The following is a 10,494-nucleotide window of genomic DNA, read 5'->3' as shown; positions in this document are numbered from 1 at the left end:
TATTTTGATATAGATGTACATAATACTTTGATAAGTATGTTTTAACTTAAATAGGGATGGTGTAATAAAATTGTGGGGGCTGCGTTCGCGCCTGGCCTCCATAGAAATAGGCGCAAACTTTAATAAAGGCTTTTCATATCTATATGCGTAAGTATATTTTGATAATTATGTTTCAGTTTGAAGAAATTTGGTATAATAAAATTATGGGGTGTTCGTTCGCACCTGACCTCCATAGAATGGAAATATGTAACAAGGTTTTTTAATATAGATCCACAGAATATTGCGATAAGTGTTTCAGTGTGACCAGGTATGGTATAATAAATTATGGGGTTTATCTATTTTATTTTTATTTTCATCATATTTTGCTTTGGTTTTGATCCCCCCAAATTCGAAGCTATCTCTTTACAACCCTTCCTTTTCATAACCTATCATACTTTCATAAATCAGAGTCCATTTTCTGTAGGCTGTTTTTTGAACTCAGTCAACGACGAGTACTTTTGCTAGTATATATATATATATATGTGTGTGTGTGTGTATAAAGAGAAGTATAAAGAGAGAGAGAGAGAGAGAGTGTGTGTGTGTGTGTGGCGAGATAGATAGATAGATAGATAGATAGATAGATTAATAGAAATATAGATTAATAGCTAGATATCACGAATAACAAACACGACTTGTCGCAGACAACAGATTTACTGTCGGTGATTTAGCAACGATTTCCGGTAACCAAACGAACGGAAATAAATTCATTTGCATAAAAGCAAAGTAAGCATCTCCCTATTTTTATTTAACTTTTTTGCTGGGTTGCTTCTTAACAAAAACAAAAACAAACCTTTCTTCCGGTCAGTGGAAGTTTCAGTTGCCGGCGGCATTAGTCCATTACGGCAGAAATCACGTTTCGCGGCCCGTTGTCTACATAACCTCCACGAACTCTTGTCCTACCCTTTTTTTTTCTGTACTTCGAAAGAGAGCGAGATTGCAAATGAAGGGTGGGCGATCCGTAGTGTGTTGGAAGCTTCCTACTCAGTATGGAGAACACAACTGCTTTCTGTAGAAGCACTCATCGCCTCATGCATATTTATAAACGATTCTAATTCATTCACAATCGACTAATGCATTGCATAAAACCGAAAATATAAATCTCACATCTGCATGGAATATCTCGATTTCGTTCGCAACAGATTTATCTATCCTAGTTTGTTGAAGGATTATCATCATATCTATCTATCTATCTATCTGCTCGTCTGTGTTTGCCTATTTATATATCTGTCTGTCTATTTATTCAACTGTCTGCCTATCTATTTATATGCCTATTTATCTTTCTGTCTATCTATATATCTGTGTGTTTATTCATCTGTCTGCTTGTATATCTATTTATCTCTCGGTCTAACTATCTATCTGTCTAAATTCGTTTGGATCTCTTTCATTATTTCGTCCTGTCCTTCTCTCTCCCTCTCTTTCTCTCTCACTCTCCCTTACTCTGTCTGTGTGTGTGTCTCTCTGTATCTCTGTCTTCCTGTCTATTTGTCTGTCTGTCTGTCTGTCTGTCTGTCTCTCTCTCTCTCTCTCTCTCTCTATATATATATATATATATATTTATATATATATAAACTAGACGTTTGAGCTCGTTAAAAACGGGGAAAAACTTATAAACGATTAAGTTAGAACGAGTGCATTACGCTAAATTTATGGGTATAATTTGGGCTCATTCATGCATTAAATATAAATTCATGATTCCTTATCTGTGAATTCCTGCATGTTAATAAAAGAGTCCTGTTTATAAAACGTGAAAACTTAGGGAAATTGGTGTTTCTATAGGCTGATGAGATTGCTCAATTGTGCAAAATCATCATTGATTAACTCTTATATACTTGTATGTCAAAATTAGGCCGAAACAGCTGTACGCAAGTTGTTTCCAATAAAAAACAAATATTTTGCAAATGTAACAATACGTATCTTTAAGAAATATTTATAGCTTTAGTCTTGCAATATCGTGATTGGAACATTGTGTTATTTCTATGTAATTATAATTGCATTTTTTTTTTGCTGATGAATGTGCCTTCAATGCCAGTAACGAGCGAAGAAATGCAAGACCAGATGAACAAATTCTCCGCAACCTGTGACAACTTCTGCCTCACAATTAGCACCAAGAAGACCGAAGTTATGTTCCAGTCAGCTCCCAGAAATCTGTATCATGAGCCAAGTATCCCAGTCAAGGGACAGGACCTTCAAGTGGTTGAGACCTTCACCTATCTGGGCAGCACTCTATCTCGGACAGCCACAATCAATCTCGAAATCAACAACACAATCGCCAAGGCAAGCAGTGTGTTCGGGAGACTCAGAAGCAAAGTCTGGGAAAGGAGAGGAGTCAGCATTGACACCAAGCTGAAGGTTTACAGAGCAGTTGTCCTCGCCACATTGGTCTATGGCTCAGAAACCTGGACTACACGAAAAAAAGTTGAACCACTTCCACCTGAGATGTCTCCGAAATCTCTTCCATATCAGATGGCAAGACAAAGTCCCTGATACAGAGGTCCTGAAAAGTGCTAATCTTCCCAGCATAACTACTACCATTCGAAAGACCCAACTGAGATGGGCAGGTCACGTCTCCCGCATGCCAGATGAAAGAATCCCAAAACAACTCCTGTATTGCGAGCTGTGCAAAGGCATGTGTTCAGTTGTAGCACCAAGAAAACGCTTTAAGGACAACCTCAAAGTCTCCCTCAAAGATTTTTTTTTTTTTTTTTTTTTTATTACATTTTCACCCCAAACAAGGCAAATTGCCACTTTGGTGTAGGGGGCTACTATCAGGGGCAACAACTACTGGGGTACTATGTAGGGATTTGGGCAGCAAGGTGTCGGTTCACGTTACACTTGAACTTCTGCACGTCAGTACTGTTGGGGAAGCAGGGACCTGGAATGGAATTCCAGAGTCTTGCGGTTCTGGGGAAGAAACTATTGGAGTAAAAAGATCTTTTACATCTAGGGACCTCTACAGTGTGAGGGTGGGATCTAGTAGCCTGTCGGGTTTGTCGAGGGTGCTCGCGTCGTGGGGGCACAAGTGATTGCAGTTCATCAGAGCATTCACCACTAAAATACTTGTAGAACAGGCAGAGGGATGCAACATTTCGTCGATGGGACAGAGGCTGAAGCTTAGATGCCAGTTCAGGGCCTATCAGATTTGCGACTCTCTTTTGAACCTTGTCAAGGAGCGAGAGACTAGTAGCAGATGCACCAGCCCAGATGTGGCAGCAATACTCCATACATGGGCGAATGGTGGCCTTATAGAGGTACAGGATACTTTCGGGTGTTAGTAGTTTTCTAGCACGGTAGAGAGAGCCTACCTTTCTTGCAGCGGCCCTGGCAATGCCTTCAATGTAATTGTTCCAACTCATGTTTCCTGTGAACGTTAGGCCAAGGAGTTTGAAAGATGGACTCTCAGATAAAGGGTCGTTGGCCATTGCTATTGGTGGTAGAGAGGGTTTCTTGTAATTATTGAATGAAACTAGTTTAGTCTTGGCAGCATTGAACGCGACCAACCACTTTTGTCCCCATTCCACTACAGATTGGAGGTCTTCCTCTAGTGTTTCTGCCATTTCTTTAGAAATGTGTTTATTCGTCTTCCTGTCGTGTCTGCCATAGAGTGTAGTGTCATCAGCATATATACCCATCTCAGAGGCAATGTTGTCGGGGAGGTCATTTATGAATATCAGGAACAATAGAGGTCCAAGGATAGAACCCTGGGGCACTCCCGCATTTATATCATATTGTTTAGATGTGCGACCGTCGAGGACTACCTGGATTTTTCTCTTATCTAAGAAGGATTTAATTATGTTAAGTATTCTACCAGTGATACCGTAAGATCTAATCTTCCTGAGGAGACCCTCATGCCATACCCTGTCAAAAGCCTTAGATATATCTAGAGCTACCGCTCTGCCTTCCCCCGCTTTGTCCAGTGATTGGTATATACGTTCAGAGATCACGGTGAGGATGTCTGCTGTGGAACGGGCTTGTCTAAATCCATATTGTTTGTCAGTCAGTAGTTTAGCATCTGTAAGATGATGGACTAGAGCATGGTTAATTATGGTCTCAAATATTTTGGCAAAAAGTGGGAGGAGGCTAATGGGGCGATAATTTGATGGGTCTGTCCTTTCGCCAGAATTCTTGAATACTGGTACAACAGAAGCAGTTTTCCAACAGCCCGGAAAGCAAGCTTCATTAAGACATTTGTTGTAGAGTTTGGAGAGAACTGGAGCTACTTCGGCTGAGCACTTTTTTAATAGCACAGCTGGGATAAGATCGGGTCCACATGCTTTTGAGGTGTCAAGGTTTTTTATGATAGCATGCACCTGAGCAGGGGTGGTTTTCAGATCGTCTAGTGTGGCGTCTGTCCGCATAGGAAAGTCAGGTAGGGGGTGGTTGGAAGGGTCCAGTGTGGAGTTTGAGGCAAACCGACTGGCAAGCATGTTAGCCTTGTCGGTTGCTGAGGAGACAACCTCGTGATTGTTGGTTAGTGGGGGAATTGTTGATTGCCCATTATTTACTACACTATTGTAGATTTTCCAGAAGTCTCGAGTTCCTAGTTTTTGTGCTTCGATGCGCTTTTTAGTGGTTTCCGTAAATTCTCTCTTAGCTGTCGCTATTTCTTTCTTAACGTTATTTCTAGCTTCTATATACTTCAGTCTGTTTGAACTGGACTTATGTCGGTTAAACCTACGGTATGCATGCTGCTTTTGAGTAATGGCAGTTGCACAAGTCGACGTAAACCATTGGGGAGAGTGGGGCTTACTATAAAATTTCCGCATGGGAACATGCGCTTCGATTGCAGTTTTGAACCAGTCAGTGGTCTCGTTTGCACACTGTTCAGCAGGGAGAGAGAAAATATTTTTCCATGGAGCATCTCTAATTAGTTCCCTGATGGCTTCCCAGTCAGCCTTATTATAATATCTCGCTGTTTTGAGCACTGGCTCTTCAGTTTTGGGACTAGAGTTTAGGGCGATTTCAACCATTATCACTGCATGATCAGCGTTCCCGAGTGGGCTGTGGGCCTTCGCTATGCAGTCATCGGGAACTGTGGTCAAAAACAGATCTAGAAGTGATGCGTGTTGTTCTTCCTGGTCAGGGAAACGGGTTGGAAACGTAACAATTTGTGATAGGGAGTGAGATATAGCGAAGCTATGGGTTGTGCTGCCCGCTGCATCTGTGTGAGTAGAGAATCCAAGCCAGTTTTTGTGGTGGACATTAAAGTCACCAAACACATGTATTTGTGCGCTAGTGTCGAGGGACAGTGCCGTGTCTATGCTGTCAGATACTTTGTTTATTATGGAGCAGTCCTGAGTCGAGGGAGAGCGGTAGAGAAAATAATAGTAGCTAATACTGTGTTGCACGTTTAGTCTAAAGCACATAAAGGCTTGATCATCTGTTTCTAGGTTTGTTTCTCTAGTCAAGGGAAGGGTATTACGAATGTAAACTCCAAGTCCGTGCATATGTCTGTCAGAGTCCTTACGGCAGAGTGGGAGATATCCAGGCATGTTAAAGTGGTTAGAGGGAATGGAGGAGTGTAGGTTAGTCTCACTTAGTGCTAAGATATCCGGGGTATTTGTTAAGAGAAATGCTTCAACATCAGCTAAGTTAGTTCTAAGCCCACGGATATTTGTGAATGAGAGCCTCAAGGGAGGAGGCAAGTTGAATTTGTTTGTCCCTAATCCTGGTTTAAGCTTATTTTTAGATTGTACTGTCGTCATATTTTTTTTTAAGAGTTTCGGTAAGGGGGAGCTAAACAAGAGGTTATGCGTAGCTTCAGACATGCATCACAAGTAGACCATCAGCTGACCTTTCTCCAATTAGGATTGTGGCCTCAGGAAAGCCCACCGGGGATGAGTGCAGGGTCCCTTTCCATGCGCGTCATGGCACTGCAAACAACCCGATATTATTCAACTGTTGATGGAGCAGCCGCTCTAAGCGCTACCAAAGAGTTAGGGCTCCTGTACTACCAGTCGGGAACAGCAGCCAGGAACTGTCAATCCGGTACCCTCAACCCTTTAGAAGAAGGTCAACCCAATCTAACCGCTCAGGCATATCTTATACTCAAGCACTCCCAAATGTTCAGTTATAGGGGTGGGGCATGCTGGGAATTTCAACATCAGTACCGAGTCCTGGGAATCGCTTGCATCAGACATACCTCACTGGCTCACCTCATCAACAAAGGAGCTGAAACAGCTGAAGAGAGAAGAACCCTCCAAGCAGTTCAGAAGCGTGCAACCCGCAAAGCCAGAGCGACAAGCTCTGTCCCCACAACATCTGCTCAACACTGTCCAACTTGTGGGAGAGTCTTCCATACCCGGATCGGCCTTACAAGTAATCTCTGGAAGCACAAAAACATACTTCTACTATCTGATGTCATGGTCATCTTCGACTTCGAAAGACGAACACATTATCGCAACTTATTTAAATCACACACACACACACACACACACACACACACACATATATATGTTTGCATATGTATGTATGTGTATATATATGCGAGAATAAATGCACAGGCGCCAAAATAGACAGAAGTGTGCTAGTATATATATATATATATATATATATATATATATATATATATATATATAAATTTTCAAAACCAAGATAACAAGGAAAAAAATTTATCATCATATTGTGTATTTTTCAAGAGTGTTACAATTGTTTCGACACCATTCGGACAACTTTAAACTATATGTTGTTCAAAAATATTCCAGATTGGCATCTCATCAGACGGCTAAAAAAACATATAAAGGTTAATACGAATCTGAGTAGATCGTCATCCCGTTAACAAGCAGTAGATTCTACCTCGTTGTTTTTACATAAGCAGTAATGTGTCATGAGCATGTTTCGGTCTTCCAGTATTTAGTAACTAGAGAGCTCTTCAGGCAATCGCGCTAACATTAAGGGAATCAGTAACGAATCTGAAAGTCATCTTGCAGCGAGAAAGTTTTTTATTAAGAAAGAGACAGGGGTGGAGTTCTGTTGTGCGTAAAACAAGGTTGATACGATTTTCTCTGCGTTGGGATGAGGGAACGAGGGGATGAGGTTAAGAACCTCAAGTTGAGGATAGAACTTGCAGAAATGTTATCTTTACAATGTGTCTGCTCACTGTCCTTCTTAAAATTCCAGTGAACTAGTGAATGCAATGTAAATTAAGGTGTGATTTTATTTATTTTTTTCCGTTTAGCATTTGGTATCCTTTTGCGAAAAGGTTAATATTAACTCGGATTCAATTGACCGTTTTCACTACACCACTTAGGTCCGTTAAAGGAAGGAGAAAGAAACTGAAAGAGGAAGAGACGTAAGGGCGAATGGGAGAGGGGAGAAGAAAAATGATGATGTGGAAGAGGAAAGAGAAAGAGATCGAGGAGAGGGAAAAGAATAAATATAAACAGGGTGTCTCAGAAGAGACTGATGGTTAAAAAAAATTCATAACTTTCTTAATTTTTTATATTTAAAAAAAAACATTTAAGATCATCTAGAGTAACCCTTCCATAATCATCATGGGTCGTTACACTAACAAGGCGCGGATATTTATCGTAGAGTCGTATTTTCGGTTGAAATATCAGAAACTCTAAGAGAATTTCGACGAAACTTCAACACAAGAAATTCCCTTACTCCCAATGCAATAAAACCAACCACAATAAATGCCCTTAAAAACAATATAGAGGAGGAAATTAGGGTCATAAGCCCTGAAACATTAAGTGATGTGCTGGACAATGCCCTGCAGAGAGCACAAGAGTGTGAACATGAAAATGGTGGACATTTGAGTAACATCATTTTTCATAACTAAAATTAGACCTTGTGAAAAACATGCCCTAGATTAAGTTGTGTAAATAAAATTAGAATTAGTAGACTAAAAGTTACTATATCTCGAAAAATCAATGAGAGGCTCATCTACGTACATATGAAAATAAATATTGAGGAAGATAAAACATTCAAAATCCGTCAGCTTCTTTTGGGACAGCCTGTATATATATATATATATATATATATATATATATATATATATATATATATATATATATATATATATATATATATATTAAAGCCCCCTCTATTTGGGTTGAACAATTTGTAAATATATTTTCACCCGACGCGTATATAAGCTATTAAGCGAATCCCAATATTGATTTGTTTGTGAACAAACTGATGGTTAGAGCACTGTTGCGACGCGAGGTTGTGGATTTAATACACACTCGATGAGCAGTATTAATGGCACTGGTTCGTGGTTCGATGGTGACAGCTGCGCGCTGTCAATGCGATGGTTGTAGGTTCGATCCATGGCTGGGGAAAGGTGTATGTCTAGCCGCACTGGTAAGATGTGATACAATGAGACAATAATATATGTAGATGACTATTCAGGGTGCCCCCCGATAAAAAAGGCGCCCCAACCCTAATTATGCCCTGTTTCTTAGTGTTTTGTCCGAATGTAATGAAACTTTAGTCATAACTAGTTTATTATATTCAAAACATCACATCAAAACACTAGGGTCTTTGGCCTTTTTTGTATCCGTTGACTGTAAAATGCTAAAAAAAAAAACAATTGAATGTCCTCTGTTTTTATGGGGGTCACCCTGCATATATATATATATATATATATATATATATATATATATATATATATATATATATCTCCGAAAAAAATAATGATGAAAAAAGTTTACTTCACCAGTGTTCGCACTCGCTATTTAGCTAGATATATAGCCGAAATATTCATTAACACCATAGAATTGCGTCTCATATAAAATTTATTATAATTTCTCACGACCTAAACAACAATAAGACACAGACGCTTGATCTTCTATATCTATATATATAAAAGGCAAAAATCGGTGTGTATGTATGTATGTATGTATGTATGTATGTTTGTTTGTAACGCTAAAACTTTTGAAAGACGGAACCAGAGTTGACAAATTTGGTATCATATTGCACCTTGATCACCCGGATGACAAATATCGAAATTTCACGTCAAACGGACCAGTAGAAAGGGGTCAACTGATCGTTTTTCTCCTAGGGGGGCCCCCCAAAAAACCTGTCATTTTAACGTTATTCAATACGTGTCACGTGACGTGACGTCAGCTCAAACTTTTGACAGACACAACCAAAGTTGACAAATTATGTATCATATTGAACCTTGATCACCCGCATGACAAATATCGAAATTCCACACCAAACGGACCATTAAAAGGGGGTGAACTGATCATTTCTCTCCTAGGGGGGCCCCCCAAAAAACCTGTCATTTTAATGTTAATATTACATAATCCAAAAACGCTTAGTCATGTCACGTGACGTGACGTCAACATCCAGTAATGGCGAACAAATGTAAACAAACACTTTGTTTTACCGATACTTTTGTAATTTCTCTTCTGCTTTGTTCTAGAGATTATTAAACTCCATGACAATGTCTCCAACGTATTTAACTGGTTAAAAATAGTATTTATACAAGAGTTTTAACGAAAAATATCAGGAAAAAATGTACAGGAATAAAAAAAAATTCAGCTTTCAAAATATTCGTCGATAAAAAAACCGATCTTTATATTTACGCTAGCCATTTTGTATATTACCACGTGACCTGCTATCTCTTAAACTGGAGGGGGGGTGATCCACTTGAATCCAACAAAACCAGTAATTTTTTTTTTCTATTATATATACATCATTTTCTATAAAATTAAGTGTAGACTTTATAATTAAAACAAAAAATGTTATTCATACTAAAAAAAAAAAACGCTTAGTCATGTCACGTGACGTGACGTCAACATCCACTAATGGCGAACAATTGTACCTATTTATTATGCCTCCCCACGGGACAGTTAGACACCAGGGTCGTTTTTTTAACGTGGAGAAAAGGTACAAAAATAAAAATTGTCTCAGTCGTGGAGGATTTCTCCTCCACCGAAAGAGAACAAGAAATAGAAGTGCAGCATCTGAAGAACAGATACTACACTTTGATCTTGACCAAAAGGCCAAGAATGCGAACAATTGTAAATAACAACTTTTTTCACAAAACCAACACCGTCTTTCTTTTTTTTCTCTCTCTTTCTCTCTCTCACCCACTTACTCTTCCCTCTCTCTCACCCTCTTTCTCTTGACGTCACACCACTGTTAAACTGTGGGGGGGGGAACACATTCCCAGGCATTATCTCCTATAGATGCACATTTTATTAGAAATTCAGCTTTCAAAATATTAGACGATAATAAAAATATAAAACCAACACCCTCTTTCTCTTTTCTCTCTCTCTCACCAACTTACTCTTCTCTCTCTCTCACCCTCTTTCTCTTGACCTCCTACTACTGTTAGACTGTGTGTGTGTGTGGGGGGGGGGGAAGAGGCAGCTTGAAAACCAACAAAAACAGTGCACAGTTTCCCAAGCATTTGGGGTGGGAAGGGGGGGAAGAAGCCGAGCGCACAGTTTCGTGTGAGAGAGAGAGAACAATTCTCAACCTATATACTCAACAAATTTTTTA

At 39.6% G+C, this 10,494-nt stretch overlaps 1 pseudogene; it reads right to left on the bottom strand.

Annotated features, from left to right (window-relative positions):
• Positions 1–9,871: 9,871 nt before the first annotated feature.
• On the bottom strand, positions 9,872–10,005 carry LOC145258506 (U2 spliceosomal RNA; annotated as a pseudogene).
• Between the last annotated feature and the right edge of the window lie 489 nt (positions 10,006–10,494).

Source organism: Euprymna scolopes, chromosome 33 (assembly GCF_053919585.1).
Source record: "Euprymna scolopes isolate OS-2025 chromosome 33, ASM5391958v1, whole genome shotgun sequence".
Classification (NCBI taxonomy): domain Eukaryota; kingdom Metazoa; phylum Mollusca; class Cephalopoda; order Sepiida; family Sepiolidae; genus Euprymna; species Euprymna scolopes.
The sequence above is the reverse complement of the archived record's forward strand: the minus strand, read 5'-3'. Positions and strand labels throughout refer to the sequence as shown.